Here is a 25,271-nt window from a genome sequence, read left to right on the forward strand (position 1 = left end):
AATGCTGAAGGGGTTGTGGAGAAATGCGCACCCTCGTTTCTAATTGGGACATGGTAAAAACCAGTAATGAAAACACAAAGGAGGTGCCTTGATAAGGTAAGTATTGAGCTACCATTCAATCAAGCATACCCCCTGCTGGGCCTATCACCTGAGAGGATGAGAATCAAAAAGACACAGGGTGGCAATCCTGCACTCCAGCAATATTTACCACAGCCAACACTTGGAAGCAACAAAAATGTCTGTCAACAGAGGAAGGCACAAAGAAGAAGTGGTCCATGTACACAATGGAATATTACTCCAATAAAAAAAATATATAATTTCAATTTAGAAACCAAACGTAAGTAAGGAGACATCAGCTTTTGGGGGTTTGTCCGGGCACATTCCTCTCTAATATACAACTGAGGAACACCACTGGCAGGAAGGACTCTTTCCGTAATTCCCAGAATGGGGAAAGGAGAAATGCTGCCACCCAATGGCCGATACCTGCAACAGCAGCTTTAAAACCTGTGCTAATGGTCACTTCATATGCACAAGTACTGGAGGGCTGTAAATGAAACCTGCCCTCAGAATGTCTTCAGGGAGGTAATGGCCAAAATATTTCAAAATGTGACACATACTTCAAGAAAACCATTTGAAGAGGTAAGCGCTACTCACAGCTTGAAAAACAGAGGACATGCCTGAAAGTTCAATTTCAAGGGATTATGAGATGCATGCAAATCCAACCTCAAAGAGGTGTCAGCTCACACCTGTCAGAATAAACATCAGCAGAAAAACTACAAACAATAAATGCTGAAAGGGTTGTGGACAAGGGCATACCCTCAAATTTAAGTGGAACATAACCTGGTAAGAGCCACTAATGAGAACAGAATGGAGACGCCTTTACAAGGTAAACATTTTGCTACCGTATGATCCAACAGGCCCTCTCCTGGGCCTATAACCGAAGAAGACATAATTGAAAGACACAGGCAGGCAAACGTGCATTTCAGCAGTGTTACAATAACCAAGACATGGAAGCAACCAAAAAGTCCATCAACAGCTGAGTGGACAAAGAAAAACTGGTCCACGTACAGATGGAATATTAGCCAAGGAAAAAAATGACACAATGCCATTTGCATCACCATAGATGAGTCTAGAAGTAATCACACAACTTGTAGTAAGTCAGAAAGCGAAAGACACGTATCCTGTGATATCACTTATAGGTGTTACCTAAAAATTGATACCAGTGAAGATATTTCCACAGAGAAAGGCAATCACAGATTCATTAAACAAACTTATGGTTCACCAATGGAAAGGTGTGAGGATTGGATACATTAGGATGTCAGAGTTAACAGAGATATACAAACACAGGTGAAGTATATAATCACCAAAGACCTAAAGGATACCAAGAGAAGACTACTCAACATTGTGTCATAACCTAAAATGGGAAAAGGATCCAAAGAAGAAAAGAGATATGTATATGTGGAAAACAACCACATCTTGCACACCTAAAACAAGCAAAACATTGTAATCACACTTGCTGTGATAAACAATGAAAATTAAATGTAAAAAAAGAACAATATTTAGTGAGATATAAACATAAGGGGCTTTTTCCTGGCCCATTCCATTCTAATTTGCAACCTAGAACAGGACTTCCATTGAGGCTCTGTTTCCCTAGTAACCAGATTTGGTTAATGAGAACTGCTGCCGCCTTGTGGCCGTTTCACACAACAGCAGCTCTAACTGCAGCTGTAATGGTTACTTGACAGTCAAAATAATTGCAGGCCTGTAAATGACACCTGTCCTCAAAACAATCCTTCGGTCGTAAATCGAGCAAAAATCTCCAAAGACATCCATATTTCAAAACGACAATTTCAAGAGGCATATTTTATGCACATTTTATATTCTGTCTCTTTTTTTTTTGTTATAGAAAAAGTCATGGAAAAACGCTCAACGTCAGGAATTAATAAAGCCATGCAAATCCAGTCTAGAAACACATTCACCTCACAGCCGTCAGAAGGATCATCAGCAAAGAAGTCTACATAGTATAAATGCTGAAGGGGTTTTAGAGAACTGTGTACCCTCTAGCTGCTGATGGGATGTAACCTGGTAACAGCCAGTACAGAGAACAAAATGGAGGTGTGTTTAAAGGTAAAACTTGAGCTACTCTGTGATCTGGTAGGCCCACTGATGGGCCTATCCGCTGAGTAGACCTGAATCAAAAAGACACAGGCTGGCAATCCTTCACTGCAGCAACATGTACCATCGCCAAGAGCTGGAAGAAACCAAAATATCCATCAACAGAAAAATGCACCAAGAAGAAGTGGTCCATGTACACAATGGAATATTAGCCATGGAAAAGCATGGAACAATGCTGTTGGCACCACCATAGAAGGATCTAGAGATAATCACCCTACCTGAAGTAAGAAAGAAAACGAAAGACAGATATCCTATTACATCACTTATAGGTGTTACCTAAAAATTGATACCCATGAAATAATTTCCAAGAGAAGGACACTCATAGACTCAGAAAACCAAATTATGTTTAACCAAGTGGAAAGGGGTAAGGAATGTATGAATTAGGATATGGGGGTTAACAGACATGTAGTAATACATATGAAATATATAATCACAAAATACCTATAGAATGCTAAAAGAGGTGTACTCAACCCTCTGTAATAACCTACATGGGAAAGGATCCAAAGATGAATAGATCAATACATTGATATAATGAACCAGATTCCGTACACCTAGAAAAAACACAGTATTTTTATCCAATTTGCTGTGATAAGAAATAAAAATTAAATGTGAAAAACAAACAAGAATTAAGGAGACATAAGCTCTTGGGAGTTTGCCGTGGCACATTCTGCTCTAATTTGCAGCTTACAAACACGATTTCCAGGAACCCTCTGTTGCCCAAAATCCCAGAGTTGGAAATGTAGAAATGCTGCCGCCTTGTGGCCGTTTCCCACAAGAGCGGCTTTAAAACCACAGCTAACGGTCACTTAACATTCACAAGGACTCAGGACAGTAAAGGACAACTGCCCTCAAAAATTCACAAGTGGCAAAATTTTCAAGGAGATAGTATGAAGAGGTAAATTTTACTCATTATTTTTCTAAAAACAAAGAAAATGGATAAAAGCTCAACAACATAAATTTTTAAACTCATGCAAATCTAGCCTACAAAAAGATTTCAACACACACACGTCAACTACCATCAGCCAAAGGTCTACAAACAATAAATGCTGAAGGGGTTTTAGAGAACTGTGTACCCTCTAGCTGCTGGTGAGATGTAAAGTGGTAAGAGCCAATAGTGAGCACAGAAAGGAGCTGTGTTTAAAAGTAAAAATTGAGTTAGCATTCCATTCAGCAGGTCAACTGCTGAAACTCTCACCTGAAAATACCAGAGTCGAGAAGGCACAGGCTGCAACAGCTTCACTGCAGGATTTTTCACAATAGCCAAGACACGGAAGCAACCAAAATGTCCATCAATGGATGAATGGATAAAGAAGAAGTGGTCCATGTACATAATGGAATATTAGCCATGGAAAACAGTGAAACACTGCTCGTTGAGGCACCATTTATGAGCCTAGATATAATCTCAGAACATGCCGTAAGTCAGAAAGAAAAAGACATATAGTATGATATCACTTAAAGGCGTTATCTAACAACTGACAAAAATGATAGCATTTTCACAGAGAAAGAAACTCACAGACTTAGAAAACAAACTATTCTTATGTAAATGGAAAGGTGGGTGGTATGGAAAATTAAGATTAGGGTTACCATATGTGTACAAATACCTACTAAATACATTTATCAAAGAGAACGACCATATAGCAAGGGAGGTCAATGGAGCACTCTGCAATAATTTACATGGGAAGAGTATCTGCACATGAATATATTACATATGTGTGTGTGTGTGTGTGTGTGTATATATATATATATGTGTGTGTGTGTAATGTACAAATGAACCAGATTGTATACACGTAGGACAAACAATATTCTAAACATTACCTCGATTTAAAAAGACTAAAAAATCGAACAAGAAATAATGGAATATTAACTTACAGGTTTTTTCCTAGCACATTCCATTCTAATTTACAACCTGGGAACCTGACTTCCAGAAAGGCTGTGCTGCCCTAGAAACCAGTTTTGGGAATGGAGAAATGCTGCCGCCTTGTGGCCGTTTCCCCCAACAGCACCTTTAAAGCCAGTAGTAGTGGTCACTAAATATTCACACTCATTACAAGCCTGTAAATGTCACCTGTTCTCAAAAAAAATCCTGGGGTCAAAAATCGACGAAAAATTCAAAACAGGGCAGCCTTCCCAGAAGACCACTTCAAGTGGTTTATTGTACTCACAGTTTTTTTCTGTTTTTGTTTAACAGAAAGAAAACAAAGCATGGAAAAATGCTGAACATTAGGAATTATTAAAGACATGCAAATCCAAATGACAAAAACCTATCATCTCACACCAGTCATAATGGCCATCAGCAAAAATTCTGCAAACAATAAATGCTGAAGGGGTTGTGGAGAAATGCGCACCCTCGTTTCTAATTGGGACATGGTAAAAACCAGTAATGAAAACACAAAGGAGGTGCCTTGATAAGGTAAGTATTGAGCTACCATTCAATCAAGCATACCCACTGCTGGGCCTATCACCTGAGAGGATGAGAATCAAAAAGACACAGGGTGGCAATCCTGCACTCCAGCAATATTTACCACAGCCAACACTTGGAAGCAACAAAAATGTCTGTCAACAGAGGAAGGCACAAAGAAGAAGTGGTCCATGTACACAATGGAATATTACTCCAATAAAAAAAATATATAATTTCAATTTAGAAACCAAACGTAAGTAAGGAGACATCAGCTTTTGGGGGTTTGTCCGGGCACATTCCTCTCTAATATACAACTGAGGAACACCACTGGCAGGAAGGACTCTTTCCGTAATTCCCAGAATGGGGAAAGGAGAAATGCTGCCGCCCAATGGCCGATACCTGCAACAGCAGCTTTAAAACCTGTGCTAATGGTCACTTCATATGCACAAGTACTGGAGGGCTGTAAATGAAACCTGCCCTCAGAATGTCTTCAGGGAGGTAATGGCCAAAATATTTCAAAATGTGACACATACTTCAAGAAAACCATTTGAAGAGGTAAGCGCTACTCACAGCTTGAAAAAAAGAGGACATGCCTGAAAGTTCAATTTCAAGGGATTATGAGATGCATGCAAATCCCACCTCAAAGAGGTGTCAGCTCACACCTGTCAGAATAAACATCAGCAGAAAAACTACAAACAATAAATGCTGAACGGGTTGTGGACAAGGGCATACCCTCAAATTTAAGTGGAACATAACCTGGTAAGAGCCACTAATGAGAACAGAATGGAGACGCCTTTACAAGGTAAACATTTTGCTACCGTATGATCCAACAGGCCCTCTCCTGGGCCTATAACCGAAGAAGACATAATTGAAAGACACAGGCAGGCAAACGTGCATTTCAGCAGTGTTACAATAACCAAGACATGGAAGCAACCAAAAAGTCCATCAACAGCTGAGTGGACAAAGAAAAACTGGTCCACGTACAGATGGAATATTAGCCAAGGAAAAAAATGACACAATGCCATTTGCATCACCATAGATGAGTCTAGAAGTAATCACACAACTTGTAGTAAGTCAGAAAGCGAAAGACACGTATCCTGTGATATCACTTATAGGTGTTACCTAAAAATTGATACCAGTGAAGATATTTCCACAGAGAAAGGCAATCACAGATTCATTAAACAAACTTATGGTTCACCAATGGAAAGGTGTGAGGATTGGATACATTAGGATGTCAGAGTTAACAGAGATATACAAACACAGGTGAAGTATATAATCACCAAAGACCTAAAGGATACCAAGAGAAGACTACTCAACATTGTGTCATAACCTAAAATGGGAAAAGGATCCAAAGAAGAAAAGAGATATGTATATGTGGAAAACAACCACATCTTGCACACCTAAAACAAGCAAAACATTGTAATCACACTTGCTGTGATAAACAATGAAAATTAAATGTAAAAAAAGAACAATATTTAGTGAGATATAAACATAAGGGGCTTTTTCCTGGCCCATTCCATTCTAATTTGCAACCTAGAACAGGACTTCCATTGAGGCTCTGTTTCCCTAGTAACCAGATTTGGTTAATGAGAACTGCTGCCGCCTTGTGGCCGTTTCACACAACAGCAGCTCTAACTGCAGCTGTAATGGTTACTTGACAGTCAAAATAATTGCAGGCCTGTAAATGACACCTGTCCTCAAAACAATCCTTCGGTCGTAAATCGAGCAAAAATCTCCAAAGACATCCATATTTCAAAACGACAATTTCAAGAGGCATATTTTATGCACATTTTATATTCTGTCTCTTTTTTTTTTGTTATAGAAAAAGTCATGGAAAAACGCTCAACGTCAGGAATTAATAAAGCCATGCAAATCCAGTCTAGAAACACATTCACCTCACAGCCGTCAGAAGGATCATCAGCAAAGAAGTCTACATAGTATAAATGCTGAAGGGGTTTTAGAGAACTGTGTACCCTCTAGCTGCTGATGGGATGTAACCTGGTAACAGCCAGTACAGAGAACAAAATGGAGGTGTGTTTAAAGGTAAAACTTGAGCTACTCTGTGATCTGGTAGGCCCACTGATGGGCCTATCCGCTGAGTAGACCTGAATCAAAAAGACACAGGCTGGCAATCCTTCACTGCAGCAACATGTACCATCGCCAAGAGCTGGAAGAAACCAAAATATCCATCAACAGAAAAATGCACCAAGAAGAAGTGGTCCATGTACACAATGGAATATTAGCCATGGAAAGGCATGGAACAATGCTGTTGGCACCACCATAGAAGGATCTAGAGATAATCACCCTACCTGAAGTAAGAAAGAAAACGAAAGACAGATATCCTATTACATCACTTATAGGTGTTACCTAAAAATTGATACCCATGAAATAATTTCCAAGAGAAGGACACTCATAGACTCAGAAAACCAAATTATGTTTAACCAAGTGGAAAGGGGTAAGGAATGTATGAATTAGGATATGGGGGTTAACAGACATGTAGTAATACATATGAAATATATAATCACAAAATACCTATAGAATGCTAAAAGAGGTGTACTCAACACTCTGTAATAACCTACACGGGAAAGGATCCAAAGATGAATAGATCAATACATTGATATAATGAACCAGATTCCGTACACCTAGAAAAAACACAGTATTTTTATCCAATTTGCTGTGATAAGAAATAAAAATTAAATGTGAAAAACAAACAAGAATTAAGGAGACATAAGCTCTTGGGAGTTTGCCGTGGCACATTCTGCTCTAATTTGCAGCTTACAAACACGATTTCCAGGAACCCTCTGTTGCCCAAAATCCCAGAGTTGGAAATGTAGAAATGCTGCCGCCTTGTGGCCGTTTCCCACAAGAGCGGCTTTAAAACCACAGCTAACGGTCACTTAACATTCACAAGGACTCAGGACAGTAAAGGACAACTGCCCTCAAAAATTCACAAGTGGCAAAATTTTCAAGGAGATAGTATGAAGAGGTAAATTTTACTCATTATTTTTCTAAAAACAAAGAAAATGGATAAAAGCTCAACAACATAAATTTTTAAACTCATGCAAATCTAGCCTACAAAAAGATTTCAACACACACACGTCAACTACCATCAGCCAAAGGTCTACAAACAATAAATGCTGAAGGGGTTTTAGAGAACTGTGTACCCTCTAGCTGCTGGTGAGATGTAAAGTGGTAAGAGCCAATAGTGAGCACAGAAAGGAGCTGTGTTTAAAAGTAAAAATTGAGTTAGCATTCCATTCAGCAGGTCAACTGCTGAAACTCTCACCTGAAAATACCAGAGTCGAGAAGGCACAGGCTGCAACAGCTTCACTGCAGGATTTTTCACAATAGCCAAGACACGGAAGCAACCAAAATGTCCATCAATGGATGAATGGATAAAGAAGAAGTGGTCCATGTACATAATGGAATATTAGCCATGGAAAACAGTGAAACACTGCTCGTTGAGGCACCATTTATGAGCCTAGATATAATCTCAGAACATGCCGTAAGTCAGAAAGAAAAAGACATATAGTATGATATCACTTAAAGGCGTTATCTAACAACTGACAAAAATGATAGCATTTTCACAGAGAAAGAAACTCACAGACTTAGAAAACAAACTATTCTTATGTAAATGGAAAGGTGGGTGGTATGGAAAATTAAGATTAGGGTTACCATATGTGTACAAATACCTACTAAATACATTTATCAAAGAGAACGACCATATAGCAAGGGAGGTGAATGGAGCACTCTGCAATAATTTACATGGGAAGAGTATCTGCACATGAATATATTACATATGTGTGTGTGTGTGTGTGTGTATATATATATATGTGTGTGTGTGTGTAATGTACAAATGAACCAGATTGTATACACGTAGGACAAACAATATTCTAAACATTACCTCGATTTAAAAAGACTAAAAAATCGAACAAGAAATAATGGAATATTAACTTACAGGTTTTTTCCTAGCACATTCCATTCTAATTTACAACCTGGGAACCTGACTTCCAGAAAGGCTGTGCTGCCCTAGAAACCAGTTTTGGGAATGGAGAAATGCTGCCGCCTTGTGGCCGTTTCCCCCAACAGCACCTTTAAAGCCAGTAGTAGTGGTCACTAAATATTCACACTCATTACAAGCCTGTAAATGTCACCTGTTCTCAAAAAAAATCCTGGGGTCAAAAATCGACGAAAAATTCAAAACAGGGCAGCCTTCCCAGAAGACCACTTCAAGTGGTTTATTGTACTCACAGTTTTTTTCTGTTTTTGTTTAACAGAAAGAAAACAAAGCATGGAAAAATGCTGAACATTAGGAATTATTAAAGACATGCAAATCCAAATGACAAAAACCTATCAGCTCACACCAGTCATAATGGCCATCAGCAAAAATTCTGCAAACAATAAATGCTGAAGGGGTTGTGGAGAAATGCGCACCCTCGTTTCTAATTGGGACATGGTAAAAACCAGTAATGAAAACACAAAGGAGGTGCCTTGATAAGGTAAGTATTGAGCTACCATTCAATCAAGCATACCCCCTGCTGGGCCTATCACCTGAGAGGATGAGAATCAAAAAGACACAGGGTGGCAATCCTGCACTCCAGCAATATTTACCACAGCCAACACTTGGAAGCAACAAAAATGTCTGTCAACAGAGGAAGGCACAAAGAAGAAGTGGTCCATGTACACAATGGAATATTACTCCAATAAAAAAAATATATAATTTCAATTTAGAAACCAAACGTAAGTAAGGAGACATCAGCTTTTGGGGGTTTGTCCGGGCACATTCCTCTCTAATATACAACTGAGGAACACCACTGGCAGGAAGGACTCTTTCCGTAATTCCCAGAATGGGGAAAGGAGAAATGCTGCCGCCCAATGGCCGATACCTGCAACAGCAGCTTTAAAACCTGTGCTAATGGTCACTTCATATGCACAAGTACTGGAGGGCTGTAAATGAAACCTGCCCTCAGAATGTCTTCAGGGAGGTAATGGCCAAAATATTTCAAAATGTGACACATACTTCAAGAAAACCATTTGAAGAGGTAAGCGCTACTCACAGCTTGAAAAACAGAGGACATGCCTGAAAGTTCAATTTCAAGGGATTATGAGATGCATGCAAATCCAACCTCAAAGAGGTGTCAGCTCACACCTGTCAGAATAAACATCAGCAGAAAAACTACAAACAATAAATGCTGAAAGGGTTGTGGACAAGGGCATACCCTCAAATTTAAGTGGAACATAACCTGGTAAGAGCCACTAATGAGAACAGAATGGAGACGCCTTTACAAGGTAAACATTTTGCTACCGTATGATCCAACAGGCCCTCTCCTGGGCCTATAACCGAAGAAGACATAATTGAAAGACACAGGCAGGCAAACGTGCATTTCAGCAGTGTTACAATAACCAAGACATGGAAGCAACCAAAAAGTCCATCAACAGCTGAGTGGACAAAGAAAAACTGGTCCACGTACAGATGGAATATTAGCCAAGGAAAAAAATGACACAATGCCATTTGCATCACCATAGATGAGTCTAGAAGTAATCACACAACTTGTAGTAAGTCAGAAAGCGAAAGACACGTATCCTGTGATATCACTTATAGGTGTTACCTAAAAATTGATACCAGTGAAGATATTTCCACAGAGAAAGGCAATCACAGATTCATTAAACAAACTTATGGTTCACCAATGGAAAGGTGTGAGGATTGGATACATTAGGATGTCAGAGTTAACAGAGATATACAAACACAGGTGAAGTATATAATCACCAAAGACCTAAAGGATACCAAGAGAAGACTACTCAACATTGTGTCATAACCTAAAATGGGAAAAGGATCCAAAGAAGAAAAGAGATATGTATATGTGGAAAACAACCACATCTTGCACACCTAAAACAAGCAAAACATTGTAATCACGCTTGCTGTGATAAACAATGAAAATTAAATGTAAAAAAAGAACAATATTTAGTGAGATATAAACATAAGGGGCTTTTTCCTGGCCCATTCCATTCTAATTTGCAACCTAGAACAGGACTTCCATTGAGGCTCTGTTTCCCTAGTAACCAGATTTGGTTAATGAGAACTGCTGCCGCCTTGTGGCCGTTTCACACAACAGCAGCTCTAACTGCAGCTGTAATGGTTACTTGACAGTCAAAATAATTGCAGGCCTGTAAATGACACCTGTCCTCAAAACAATCCTTCGGTCGTAAATCGAGCAAAAATCTCCAAAGACATCCATATTTCAAAACGACAATTTCAAGAGGCATATTTTATGCACATTTTATATTCTGTCTCTTTTTTTTGTTATAGAAAAAGGCATGGAAAAACGCTCAACGTCAGGAATTAATAAAGCCATGCAAATCCAGTCTAGAAACACATTCACCTCACAGCCGTCAGAAGGATCATCAGCAAAGAAGTCTACATAGTATAAATGCTGAAGAGGTTTTAGAGAACTGTGTACCCTCTAGCTGCTGATGGGATGTAACCTGGTAACAGCCAGTACAGAGAACAAAATGGAGGTGTGTTTAAAGGTAAAACTTGAGCTACTCTGTGATCTGGTAGGCCCACTGATGGGCCTATCCGCTGAGTAGACCTGAATCAAAAAGACACAGGCTGGCAATCCTTCACTGCAGCAACATGTACCATCGCCAAGAGCTGGAAGAAACCAAAATATCCATCAACAGAAAAATGCACCAAGAAGAAGTGGTCCATGTACACAATGGAATATTAGCCATGGAAAAGCATGGAACAATGCTGTTGGCACCACCATAGAAGGATCTAGAGATAATCACCCTACCTGAAGTAAGAAAGAAAACGAAAGACAGATATCCTATTACATCACTTATAGGTGTTACCTAAAAATTGATACCCATGAAATAATTTCCAAGAGAAGGACACTCATAGACTCAGAAAACCAAATTATGTTTAACCAAGTGGAAAGGGGTAAGGAATGTATGAATTAGGATATGGGGGTTAACAGACATGTAGTAATACATATGAAATATATAATCACAAAATACCTATAGAATGCTAAAAGAGGTGTACTCAACACTCTGTAATAACCTACACGGGAAAGGATCCAAAGATGAATAGATCAATACATTGATATAATGAACCAGATTCCGTACACCTAGAAAAAACACAGTATTTTTATCCAATTTGCTGTGATAAGAAATAAAAATTAAATGTGAAAAACAAACAAGAATTAAGGAGACATAAGCTCTTGGGAGTTTGCCGTGGCACATTCTGCTCTAATTTGCAGCTTACAAACACGATTTCCAGGAACCCTCTGTTGCCCAAAATCCCAGAGTTGGAAATGTAGAAATGCTGCCGCCTTGTGGCCGTTTCCCACAAGAGCGGCTTTAAAACCACAGCTAACGGTCACTTAACATTCACAAGGACTCAGGACAGTAAAGGACAACTGCCCTCAAAAATTCACAAGTGGCAAAATTTTCAAGGAGATAGTATGAAGAGGTAAATTTTACTCATTATTTTTCTAAAAACAAAGAAAATGGATAAAAGCTCAACAACATAAATTTTTAAACTCATGCAAATCTAGCCTACAAAAAGATTTCAACACACACACGTCAACTACCATCAGCCAAAGGTCTACAAACAATAAATGCTGAAGGGGTTTTAGAGAACTGTGTACCCTCTAGCTGCTGGTGAGATGTAAAGTGGTAAGAGCCAATAGTGAGCACAGAAAGGAGCTGTGTTTAAAAGTAAAAATTGAGTTAGCATTCCATTCAGCAGGTCAACTGCTGAAACTCTCACCTGAAAATACCAGAGTCGAGAAGGCACAGGCTGCAACAGCTTCACTGCAGGATTTTTCACAATAGCCAAGACACGGAAGCAACCAAAATGTCCATCACTGGATGAATGGATAAAGAAGAAGTGGTCCATGTACATAATGGAATATTAGCCATGGAAAACAGTGAAACACTGCTCGTTGAGGCACCATTTATGAGCCTAGATATAATCTCAGAACATGCCGTAAGTCAGAAAGAAAAAGACATATAGTATGATATCACTTAAAGGCGTTATCTAACAACTGACAAAAATGATAGCATTTTCACAGAGAAAGAAACTCACAGACTTAGAAAACAAACTATTCTTATGTAAATGGAAAGGTGGGTGGTATGGAAAATTAAGATTAGGGTTACCATATGTGTACAAATACCTACTAAATACATTTATCAAAGAGAACGACCATATAGCAAGGGAGGTCAATGGAGCACTCTGCAATAATTTACATGGGAAGAGTATCTGCACATGAATATATTACATATGTGTGTGTGTGTGTGTGTGTATATATATATATATGTGTGTGTGTGTGTAATGTACAAATGAACCAGATTGTATACACGTAGGACAAACAATATTCTAAACATTACCTCGATTTAAAAAGACTAAAAAATCGAACAAGAAATAATGGAATATTAACTTACAGGTTTTTTCCTAGCACATTCCATTCTAATTTACAACCTGGGAACCTGACTTCCAGAAAGGCTGTGCTGCCCTAGAAACCAGTTTTGGGAATGGAGAAATGCTGCCGCCTTGTGGCCGTTTCCCCCAACAGCACCTTTAAAGCCAGTAGTAGTGGTCACTAAATATTCACACTCATTACAAGCCTGTAAATGTCACCTGTTCTCAAAAAAAATCCTGGGGTCAAAAATCGACGAAAAATTCAAAACAGGGCAGCCTTCCCAGAAGACCACTTCAAGTGGTTTATTGTACTCACAGTTTTTTTCTGTTTTTGTTTAACAGAAAGAAAACAAAGCATGGAAAAATGCTGAACATTAGGAATTATTAAAGACATGCAAATCCAAATGACAAAAACCTATCAGCTCACACCAGTCATAATGGCCATCAGCAAAAATTCTGCAAACAATAAATGCTGAAGGGGTTGTGGAGAAATGCGCACCCTCGTTTCTAATTGGGACATGGTAAAAACCAGTAATGAAAACACAAAGGAGGTGCCTTGATAAGGTAAGTATTGAGCTACCATTCAATCAAGCATACCCACTGCTGGGCCTATCACCTGAGAGGATGAGAATCAAAAAGACACAGGGTGGCAATCCTGCACTCCAGCAATATTTACCACAGCCAACACTTGGAAGCAACAAAAATGTCTGTCAACAGAGGAAGGCACAAAGAAGAAGTGGTCCATGTACACAATGGAATATTACTCCAATAAAAAAAATATATAATTTCAATTTAGAAACCAAACGTAAGTAAGGAGACATCAGCTTTTGGGGGTTTGTCCGGGCACATTCCTCTCTAATATACAACTGAGGAACACCACTGGCAGGAAGGACTCTTTCCGTAATTCCCAGAATGGGGAAAGGAGAAATGCTGCCGCCCAATGGCCGATACCTGCAACAGCAGCTTTAAAACCTGTGCTAATGGTCACTTCATATGCACAAGTACTGGAGGGCTGTAAATGAAACCTGCCCTCAGAATGTCTTCAGGGAGGTAATGGCCAAAATATTTCAAAATGTGACACATACTTCAAGAAAACCATTTGAAGAGGTAAGCGCTACTCACAGCTTGAAAAAAAGAGGACATGCCTGAAAGTTCAATTTCAAGGGATTATGAGATGCATGCAAATCCAACCTCAAAGAGGTGTCAGCTCACACCTGTCAGAATAAACATCAGCAGAAAAACTACAAACAATAAATGCTGAACGGGTTGTGGACAAGGGCATACCCTCAAATTTAAGTGGAACATAACCTGGTAAGAGCCACTAATGAGAACAGAATGGAGACGCCTTTACAAGGTAAACATTTTGCTACCATATGATCCAACAGGCCCTCTCCTGGGCCTATAACCGAAGAAGACATAATTGAAAGACACAGGCAGGCAAACGTGCATTTCAGCAGTGTTACAATAACCAAGACATGGAAGCAACCAAAAAGTCCATCAACAGCTGAGTGGACAAAGAAAAACTGGTCCACGTACAGATGGAATATTAGCCAAGGAAAAAAATGACACAATGCCATTTGCATCACCATAGATGAGTCTAGAAGTAATCACACAACTTGTAGTAAGTCAGAAAGCGAAAGACACGTATCCTGTGATATCACTTATAGGTGTTACCTAAAAATTGATACCAGTGAAGATATTTCCACAGAGAAAGGCAATCACAGATTCATTAAACAAACTTATGGTTCACCAATGGAAAGGTGTGAGGATTGGATACATTAGGATGTCAGAGTTAACAGAGATATACAAACACAGGTGAAGTATATAATCACCAAAGACCTAAAGGATACCAAGAGAAGACTACTCAACATTGTGTCATAACCTAAAATGGGAAAAGGATCCAAAGAAGAAAAGAGATATGTATATGTGGAAAACAACCACATCTTGCACACCTAAAACAAGCAAAACATTGTAATCACACTTGCTGTGATAAACAATGAAAATTAAATTTAAAAAAAGAACAATATTTAGTGAGATATAAACATAAGGGGCTTTTTCCTGGCCCATTCCATTCTAATTTGCAACCTAGAACAGGACTTCCATTGAGGCTCTGTTTCCCTAGTAACCAGATTTGGTTAATGAGAACTGCTGCCGCCTTGTGGCCGTTTCACACAACAGCAGCTCTAACTGCAGCTATAATGGTTACTTGACAGTCAAAATAATTGCAGGCCTGTAAATGACACCTGTCCTCAAAACAATCCTTCGGTCGTAAATCGAGCAAAAATCTCCAAAGACATCCATATTTCAAAACGACAATTTCAAGAGGCATATTTTATGCACATTTTATATTCTGTCTCTTTTTTTTTGTTATAGAAAAAGGCATGGAAAAACGCTCAACGTCAGGAATTAATAAAGCCATGCAAATCCAGTCTAGAAACACATTCACCTCACAGCCGTCAGAAGGATCATCAGCAAAGAAGTCTACATAGTATAAATGCTGAAGGGGTTTTAGAGAACTGTGTACCCTCTAGCTGCTGATGGGATGTAACCTGGTAACAGCCAGTACAGAGAACAAAATGGAGGTGTGTTTAAAGGTAAAACTTGAGCTACTCTGTGATCTGGTAGGCCCACTGATGGGCCTATCCGCTGAGTAGACCTGAATCAAAAAGACACAGGCTGGCAATCCTTCACTGCAGCAACATGTACCATCGCCAAGAGCTGGAAGAAACCAAAATATCCATCAACAGAAAAATGCACCAAGAAGAAGTGGTCCATGTACACAATGGAATATTAGCCATGGAAAAGCATGGAACAATGCTGTTGGCACCACCATAGAAGGATCTAGAGATAATCACCCTACCTGAAGTAAGAAAGAAAACGAAAGACAGATATCCTATTACATCACTTATAGGTGTTACCTAAAAATTGATACCCATGAAATAATTTCCAAGAGAAGGACACTCATAGACTCAGAAAACCAAATTATGTTTAACCAAGTGGAAAGGGGTAAGGAATGTATGAATTAGGATATGGGGGTTAACAGACATGTAGTAATACATATGAAATATATAATCACAAAATACCTATAGAATGCTAAAAGAGGTGTACTCAACACTCTGTAATAACCTACACGGGAAAGGATCCAAAGATGAATAGATCAATACATTGATATAATGAACCAGATTCCGTACACCTAGAAAAAACACAGTATTTTTATCCAATTTGCTGTGATAAGAAATAAAAATTAAATGTGAAAAACAAACAAGAATTAAGGAGACATAAGCTCTTGGGAGTTTGCCGTGGCACATTCTGCTCTAATTTGCAGCTTACAAACACGATTTCCAGGAACCCTCTGTTGCCCAAAATCCCAGAGTTGGAAATGTAGAAATGCTGCCGCCTTGTGGCCGTTTCCCACAAGAGCGGCTTTAAAACCACAGCTAACGGTCACTTAACATTCACAAGGACTCAGGACAGTAAAGGACAACTGCCCTCAAAAATTCACAAGTGGCAAAATTTTCAAGGAGATAGTATGAAGAGGTAAATTTTACTCATTATTTTTCTAAAAACAAAGAAAATGGATAAAAGCTCAACAACATAAATTTTTAAACTCATGCAAATCTAGCCTACAAAAAGATTTCAACACACACACGTCAACTACCATCAGCCAAAGGTCTACAAACAATAAATGCTGAAGGGGTTTTAGAGAACTGTGTACCCTCTAGCTGCTGGTGAGATGTAAAGTGGTAAGAGCCAATAGTGAGCACAGAAAGGAGCTGTGTTTAAAAGTAAAAATTGAGTTAGCATTCCATTCAGCAGGTCAACTGCTGAAACTCTCACCTGAAAATACCAGAGTCGAGAAGGCACAGGCTGCAACAGCTTCACTGCAGGATTTTTCACAATAGCCAAGACACGGAAGCAACCAAAATGTCCATCACTGGATGAATGGATAAAGAAGAAGTGGTCCATGTACATAATGGAATATTAGCCATGGAAAACAGTGAAACACTGCTCGTTGAGGCACCATTTATGAGCCTAGATATAATCTCAGAACATGCCGTAAGTCAGAAAGAAAAAGACATATAGTATGATATCACTTAAAGGCGTTATCTAACAACTGACAAAAATGATAGCATTTTCACAGAGAAAGAAACTCACAGACTTAGAAAACAAACTATTCTTATGTAAATGGAAAGGTGGGTGGTATGGAAAATTAAGATTAGGGTTACCATATGTGTACAAATACCTACTAAATACATTTATCAAAGAGAACGACCATATAGCAAGGGAGGTGAATGGAGCACTCTGCAATAATTTACATGGGAAGAGTATCTGCACATGAATATATTACATGTGTGTGTGTGTGTGTGTGTATATATATATATGTGTGTGTGTGTGTAATGTACAAATGAACCAGATTGTATACACGTAGGACAAACAATATTCTAAACATTACCTCGATTTAAAAAGACTAAAAAATCGAACAAGAAATAATGGAATATTAACTTACAGGTTTTTTCCTAGCACATTCCATTCTAATTTACAACCTGGGAACCTGACTTCCAGAAAGGCTGTGCTGCCCTAGAAACCAGTTTTGGGAATGGAGAAATGCTGCCGCCTTGTGGCCGTTTCCCCCAACAGCACCTTTAAAGCCAGTAGTAGTGGTCACTAAATATTCACACTCATTACAAGCCTGTAAATGTCACCTGTTCTCAAAAAAAATCCTGGGGTCAAAAATCGACGAAAAATTCAAAACAGGGCAGCCTTCCCAGAAGACCACTTCAAGTGGTTTATTGTACTCACAGTTTTTTTCTGTTTTTGTTTAACAGAAAGAAAACAAAGCATGGAAAAATGCTGAACATTAGGAATTATTAAAGACATGCAAATCCAAATGACAAAAACCTATCAGCTCACACCAGTCATAATGGCCATCAGCAAAAATTCTGCAAACAATAAATGCTGAAGGGGTTGTGGAGAAATGCGCACCCTCGTTTCTAATTGGGACATGGTAAAAACCAGTAATGAAAACACAAAGGAGGTGCCTTGATAAGGTAAATATTGAGCTACCATTCAATCAAGCATACCCACTGCTGGGCCTATCACCTGAGAGGATGAGAATCAAAAAGACACAGGGTGGCAATCCTGCACTCCAGCAATATTTACCACAGCCAACACTTGGAAGCAACAAAAATGTCTGTCAACAGAGGAAGGCACAAAGAAGAAGTGGTCCATGTACACAATGGAATATTACTCCAATAAAAAAAATATATAATTTCAATTTAGAAACCAAACGTAAGTAAGGAGACATCAGCTTTTGGGGGTTTGTCCGGGCACATTCCTCTCTAATATACAACTGAGGAACACCACTGGCAGGAAGGACTCTTTCCGTAATTCCCAGAATGGGGAAAGGAGAAATGCTGCCGCCCAATGGCCGATACCTGCAACAGCAGCTTTAAAACCTGTGCTAATGGTCACTTCATATGCACAAGTACTGGAGGGCTGTAAATGAAACCTGCCCTCAGAATGTCTTCAGGGAGGTAATGGCCAAAATATTTCAAAATGTGACACATACTTCAAGAAAACCATTTGAAGAGGTAAGCGCTACTCACAGCTTGAAAAACAGAGGACATGCCTGAAAGTTCAATTTCAAGGGATTATGAGATGCATGCAAATCCAACCTCAAAGAGGTGTCAGCTCACACCTGTCAGAATAAACATCAGCAGAAAAACTACAAACAATAAATGCTGAACGGGTTGTGGACAAGGGCATACCCTCAAATTTAAGTGGAACATAACCTGGTAAGAGCCACTAATGAGAACAGAATGGAGACGCCTTTACAAGGTAAACATTTTGCTACCATATGATCCAACAGGCCCTCTCCTGGGCCTATAACCGAAGAAGACATAATTGAAAGACACAGGCAGGCAAACGTGCATTTCAGCAGTGTTACAATAACCAAGACATGGAAGCAACCAAAAAGTCCATCAACAGCTGAGTGGACAAAGAAAAACTGGTCCACGTACAGATGGAATATTAGCCAAGGAAAAAAATGACACAATGCCATTTGCATCACCATAGATGAGTCTAGAAGTAATCACACAACTTGTAGTAAGTCAGAAAGCGAAAGACACGTATCCTGTGATATCACTTATAGGTGTTACCTAAAAATTGATACCAGTGAAGATATTTCCACAGAGAAAGGCAATCACAGATTCATTAAACAAACTTATGGTTCACCAATGGAAAGGTGTGAGGATTGGATACATTAGGATGTCAGAGTTAACAGAGATATACAAACACAGGTGAAGTATATAATCACCAAAGACCTAAAGGATACCAAGAGAAGACTACTCAACATTGTGTCATAACCTAAAATGGGAAAAGGATCCAAAGAAGAAAAGAGATATGTATATGTGGAAAACAACCACATCTTGCACACCTAAAACAAGCAAAACATTGTAATCACACTTGCTGTGATAAACAATGAAAATTAAATGTAAAAAAAGAACAATATTTAGTGAGATATAAACATAAGGGGCTTTTTCCTGGCCCATTCCATTCTAATTTGCAACCTAGAACAGGACTTCCATTGAGGCTCTGTTTCCCTAGTAACCAGATTTGGTTAATGAGAACTGCTGCCGCCTTGTGGCCGTTTCACACAACAGCAGCTCTAACTGCAGCTGTAATGGTTACTTGACAGTCAAAATAATTGCAGGCCTGTAAATGACACCTGTCCTCAAAACAATCCTTCGGTCGTAAATCGAGCAAAAATCTCCAAAGACATCCATATTTCAAAACGACAATTTCAAGAGGCATATTTTATGCACATTTTATATTCTGTCTCTTTTTTTTTTTTGTTATAGAAAAAGGCATGGAAAAACGCTCAACGTCAGGAATTAATAAAGCCATGCAAATCCAGTCTAGAAACACATTCACCTCACAGCCGTCAGAAGGATCATCAGCAAAGAAGTCTACATAGTATAAATGCTGAAGGGGTTTTAGAGAACTGTGTACCCTCTAGCTGCTGATGGGATGTAACCTGGTAACAGCCAGTACAGAGAACAAAATGGAGGTGTGTTTAAAGGTAAAACTTGAGCTACTCTGTGATCTGGTAGGCCCACTGATGGGCCTATCCGCTGAGTAGACCTGAATCAAAAAGACACAGGCTGGCAATCCTTCACTGCAGCAACATGTGCCATCGCCAAGAGCTGGAAGAAACCAAAATATCCATCAACAGAAAAATGCACCAAGAAGAAGTGGTCCATGTACACAATGGAATATTAGCCATGGAAAAGCATGGAACAATGCTGTTGGCACCACCATAGAAGGATCTAGAGATAATCACCCTACCTGAAGTAAGAAAGAAAACGAAAGACAGATATCCTATTACATCACTTATAGGTGTTACCTAAAAATTGATACCCATGAAATAATTTCCAAGAGAAGGACACTCATAGACTCAGAAAACCAAATTATGTTTAACCAAGTGGAAAGGGGTAAGGAATGTATGAATTAGGATATGGGGGTTAACAGACATGTAGTAATACATATGAAATATATAATCACAAAATACCTATAGAATGCTAAAAGAGGTGTACTCAACACTCTGTAATAACCTACACGGGAAAGGATCCAAAGATGAATAGATCAATACATTGATATAATGAACCAGATTCCGTACACCTAGAAAAAACACAGTATTTTTATCCAATTTGCTGTGATAAGAAATAAAAATTAAATGTGAAAAACAAACAAGAATTAAGGAGACATAAGCTCTTGGGAGTTTGCCGTGGCACATTCTGCTCTAATTTGCAGCTTACAAACACGATTTCCAGGAACCCTCTGTTGCCCAAAATCCCAGAGTTGGAAATGTAGAAATGCTGCCGCCTTGTGGCCGTTTCCCACAAGAGCGGCTTTAAAACCACAGCTAACGGTCACTTAACATTCACAAGGACTCAGGACAGTAAAGGACAACTGCCCTCAAAAATTCACAAGTGGCAAAATTTTCAAGGAGATAGTATGAAGAGGTAAATTTTACTCATTATTTTTCTAAAAACAAAGAAAATGGATAAAAGCTCAACAACATAAATTTTTAAACTCATGCAAATCTAGCCTACAAAAAGATTTCAACACACACACGTCAACTACCATCAGCCAAAGGTCTACAAACAATAAATGCTGAAGGGGTTTTAGAGAACTGTGTACCCTCTAGCTGCTGGTGAGATGTAAAGTGGTAAGAGCCAATAGTGAGCACAGAAAGGAGCTGTGTTTAAAAGTAAAAATTGAGTTAGCATTCCATTCAGCAGGTCAACTGCTGAAACTCTCACCTGAAAATACCAGAGTCGAGAAGGCACAGGCTGCAACAGCTTCACTGCAGGATTTTTCACAATAGCCAAGACACGGAAGCAACCAAAATGTCCATCACTGGATGAATGGATAAAGAAGAAGTGGTCCATGTACATAATGGAATATTAGCCATGGAAAACAGTGAAACACTGCTCGTTGAGGCACCATTTATGAGCCTAGATATAATCTCAGAACATGCCGTAAGTCAGAAAGAAAAAGACATATAGTATGATATCACTTAAAGGCGTTATCTAACAACTGACAAAAATGATAGCATTTTCACAGAGAAAGAAACTCACAGACTTAGAAAACAAACTATTCTTATGTAAATGGAAAGGTGGGTGGTATGGAAAATTAAGATTAGGGTTACCATATGTGTACAAATACCTACTAAATACATTTATCAAAGAGAACGACCATATAGCAAGGGAGGTCAATGGAGCACTCTGCAATAATTTACATGGGAAGAGTATCTGCACATGAATATATTACATATGTGTGTGTGTGTGTGTGTGTATATATATATATATGTGTGTGTGTGTGTAATGTACAAATGAACCAGATTGTATACACGTAGGACAAACAATATTCTAAACATTACCTCGATTTAAAAAGACTAAAAAATCGAACAAGAAATAATGGAATATTAACTTACAGGTTTTTTCCTAGCACATTCCATTCTAATTTACAACCTGGGAACCTGACTTCCAGAAAGGCTGTGCTGCCCTAGAAACCAGTTTTGGGAATGGAGAAATGCTGCCGCCTTGTGGCCGTTTCCCCCAACAGCACCTTTAAAGCCAGTAGTAGTGGTCACTAAATATTCACACTCATTACAAGCCTGTAAATGTCACCTGTTCTCAAAAAAAATCCTGGGGTCAAAAATCGACGAAAAATTCAAAACAGGGCAGCCTTCCCAGAAGACCACTTCAAGTGGTTTATTGTACTCACAGTTTTTTTCTGTTTTTGTTTAACAGAAAGAAAACAAAGCATGGAAAAATGCTGAACATTAGGAATTATTAAAGACATGCAAATCCAAATGACAAAAACCTATCAGCTCACACCAGTCATAATGGCCATCAGCAAAAATTCTGCAAACAATAAATGCTGAAGGGGTTGTGGAGAAATGCGCACCCTCGTTTCTAATTGGGACATGGTAAAAACCAGTAATGAAAACACAAAGGAGGTGCCTTGATAAGGTAAGTATTGAGCTACCATTCAATCAAGCATACCCCCTGCTGGGCCTATCACCTGAGAGGATGAGAATCAAAAAGACACAGGGTGGCAATCCTGCACTCCAGCAATATTTACCACAGCCAACACTTGGAAGCAACAAAAATGTCTGTCAACAGAGGAAGGCACAAAGAAGAAGTGGTCCATGTACACAATGGAATATTACTCCAATAAAAAAAATATATAATTTCAATTTAGAAACCAAACGTAAGTAAGGAGACATCAGCTTTTGGGGGTTTGTCCGGGCACATTCCTCTCTAATATACAACTGAGGAACACCACTGGCAGGAAGGACTCTTTCCGTAATTCCCAGAATGGGGAAAGGAGAAATGCTGCCGCCCAATGGCCGATACCTGCAACAGCAGCTTTAAAACCTGTGCTAATGGTCACTTCATATGCACAAGTACTGGAGGGCTGTAAATGAAACCTGCCCTCAGAATGTCTTCAGGGAGGTAATGGCCAAAATATTTCAAAATGTGACACATACTTCAAGAAAACCATTTGAAGAGGTAAGCGCTACTCACAGCTTGAAAAACAGAGGACATGCCTGAAAGTTCAATTTCAAGGGATTATGAGATGCATGCAAATCCAACCTCAAAGAGGTGTCAGCTCACACCTGTCAGAATAAACATCAGCAGAAAAACTACAAACAATAAATGCTGAAAGGGTTGTGGACAAGGGCATACCCTCAAATTTAAGTGGAACATAACCTGGTAAGAGCCACTAATGAGAACAGAATGGAGACGCCTTTACAAGGTAAACATTTTGCTACCGTATGATCCAACAGGCCCTCTCCTGGGCCTATAACCGAAGAAGACATAATTGAAAGACACAGGCAGGCAAACGTGCATTTCAGCAGTGTTACAATAACCAAGACATGGAAGCAACCAAAAAGTCCATCAACAGCTGAGTGGACAAAGAAAAACTGGTCCACGTACAGATGGAATATTAGCCAAGGAAAAAAATGACACAATGCCATTTGCATCACCATAGATGAGTCTAGAAGTAATCACACAACTTGTAGTAAGTCAGAAAGCGAAAGACACGTATCCTGTGATATCACTTATAGGTGTTACCTAAAAATTGATACCAGTGAAGATATTTCCACAGAGAAAGGCAATCACAGATTCATTAAACAAACTTATGGTTCACCAATGGAAAGGTGTGAGGATTGGATACATTAGGATGTCAGAGTTAACAGAGATATACAAACACAGGTGAAGTATATAATCACCAAAGACCTAAAGGATACCAAGAGAAGACTACTCAACATTGTGTCATAACCTAAAATGGGAAAAGGATCCAAAGAAGAAAAGAGATATGTATATGTGGAAAACAACCACATCTTGCACACCTAAAACAAGCAAAACATTGTAATCACGCTTGCTGTGATAAACAATGAAAATTAAATGTAAAAAAAGAACAATATTTAGTGAGATATAAACATAAGGGGCTTTTTCCTGGCCCATTCCATTCTAATTTGCAACCTAGAACAGGACTTCCATTGAGGCTCTGTTTCCCTAGTAACCAGATTTGGTTAATGAGAACTGCTGCCGCCTTGTGGCCGTTTCACACAACAGCAGCTCTAACTGCAGCTGTAATGGTTACTTGACAGTCAAAATAATTGCAGGCCTGTAAATGACACCTGTCCTCAAAACAATCCTTCGGTCGTAAATCGAGCAAAAATCTCCAAAGACATCCATATTTCAAAACGACAATTTCAAGAGGCATATTTTATGCACATTTTATATTCTGTCTCTTTTTTTTGTTATAGAAAAAGGCATGGAAAAACGCTCAACGTCAGGAATTAATAAAGCCATGCAAATCCAGTCTAGAAACACATTCACCTCACAGCCGTCAGAAGGATCATCAGCAAAGAAGTCTACATAGTATAAATGCTGAAGAGGTTTTAGAGAACTGTGTACCCTCTAGCTGCTGATGGGATGTAACCTGGTAACAGCCAGTACAGAGAACAAAATGGAGGTGTGTTTAAAGGTAAAACTTGAGCTACTCTGTGATCTGGTAGGCCCACTGATGGGCCTATCCGCTGAGTAGACCTGAATCAAAAAGACACAGGCTGGCAATCCTTCACTGCAGCAACATGTACCATCGCCAAGAGCTGGAAGAAACCAAAATATCCATCAACAGAAAAATGCACCAAGAAGAAGTGGTCCATGTACACAATGGAATATTAGCCATGGAAAAGCATGGAACAATGCTGTTGGCACCACCATAGAAGGATCTAGAGATAATCACCCTACCTGAAGTAAGAAAGAAAACGAAAGACAGATATCCTATTACATCACTTATAGGTGTTACCTAAAAATTGATACCCATGAAATAATTTCCAAGAGAAGGACACTCATAGACTCAGAAAACCAAATTATGTTTAACCAAGTGGAAAGGGGTAAGGAATGTATGAATTAGGATATGGGGGTTAACAGACATGTAGTAATACATATGAAATATATAATCACAAAATACCTATAGAATGCTAAAAGAGGTGTACTCAACACTCTGTAATAACCTACACGGGAAAGGATCCAAAGATGAATAGATCAATACATTGATATAATGAACCAGATTCCGTACACCTAGAAAAAACACAGTATTTTTATCCAATTTGCTGTGATAAGAAATAAAAATTAAATGTGAAAAACAAACAAGAATTAAGGAGACATAAGCTCTTGGGAGTTTGCCGTG

This window comes from Leucopleurus acutus (assembly GCF_964270905.1).
Source record: "Leucopleurus acutus genome assembly, chromosome: 4".
Lineage (NCBI taxonomy): Eukaryota > Metazoa > Chordata > Mammalia > Artiodactyla > Delphinidae > Leucopleurus > Leucopleurus acutus.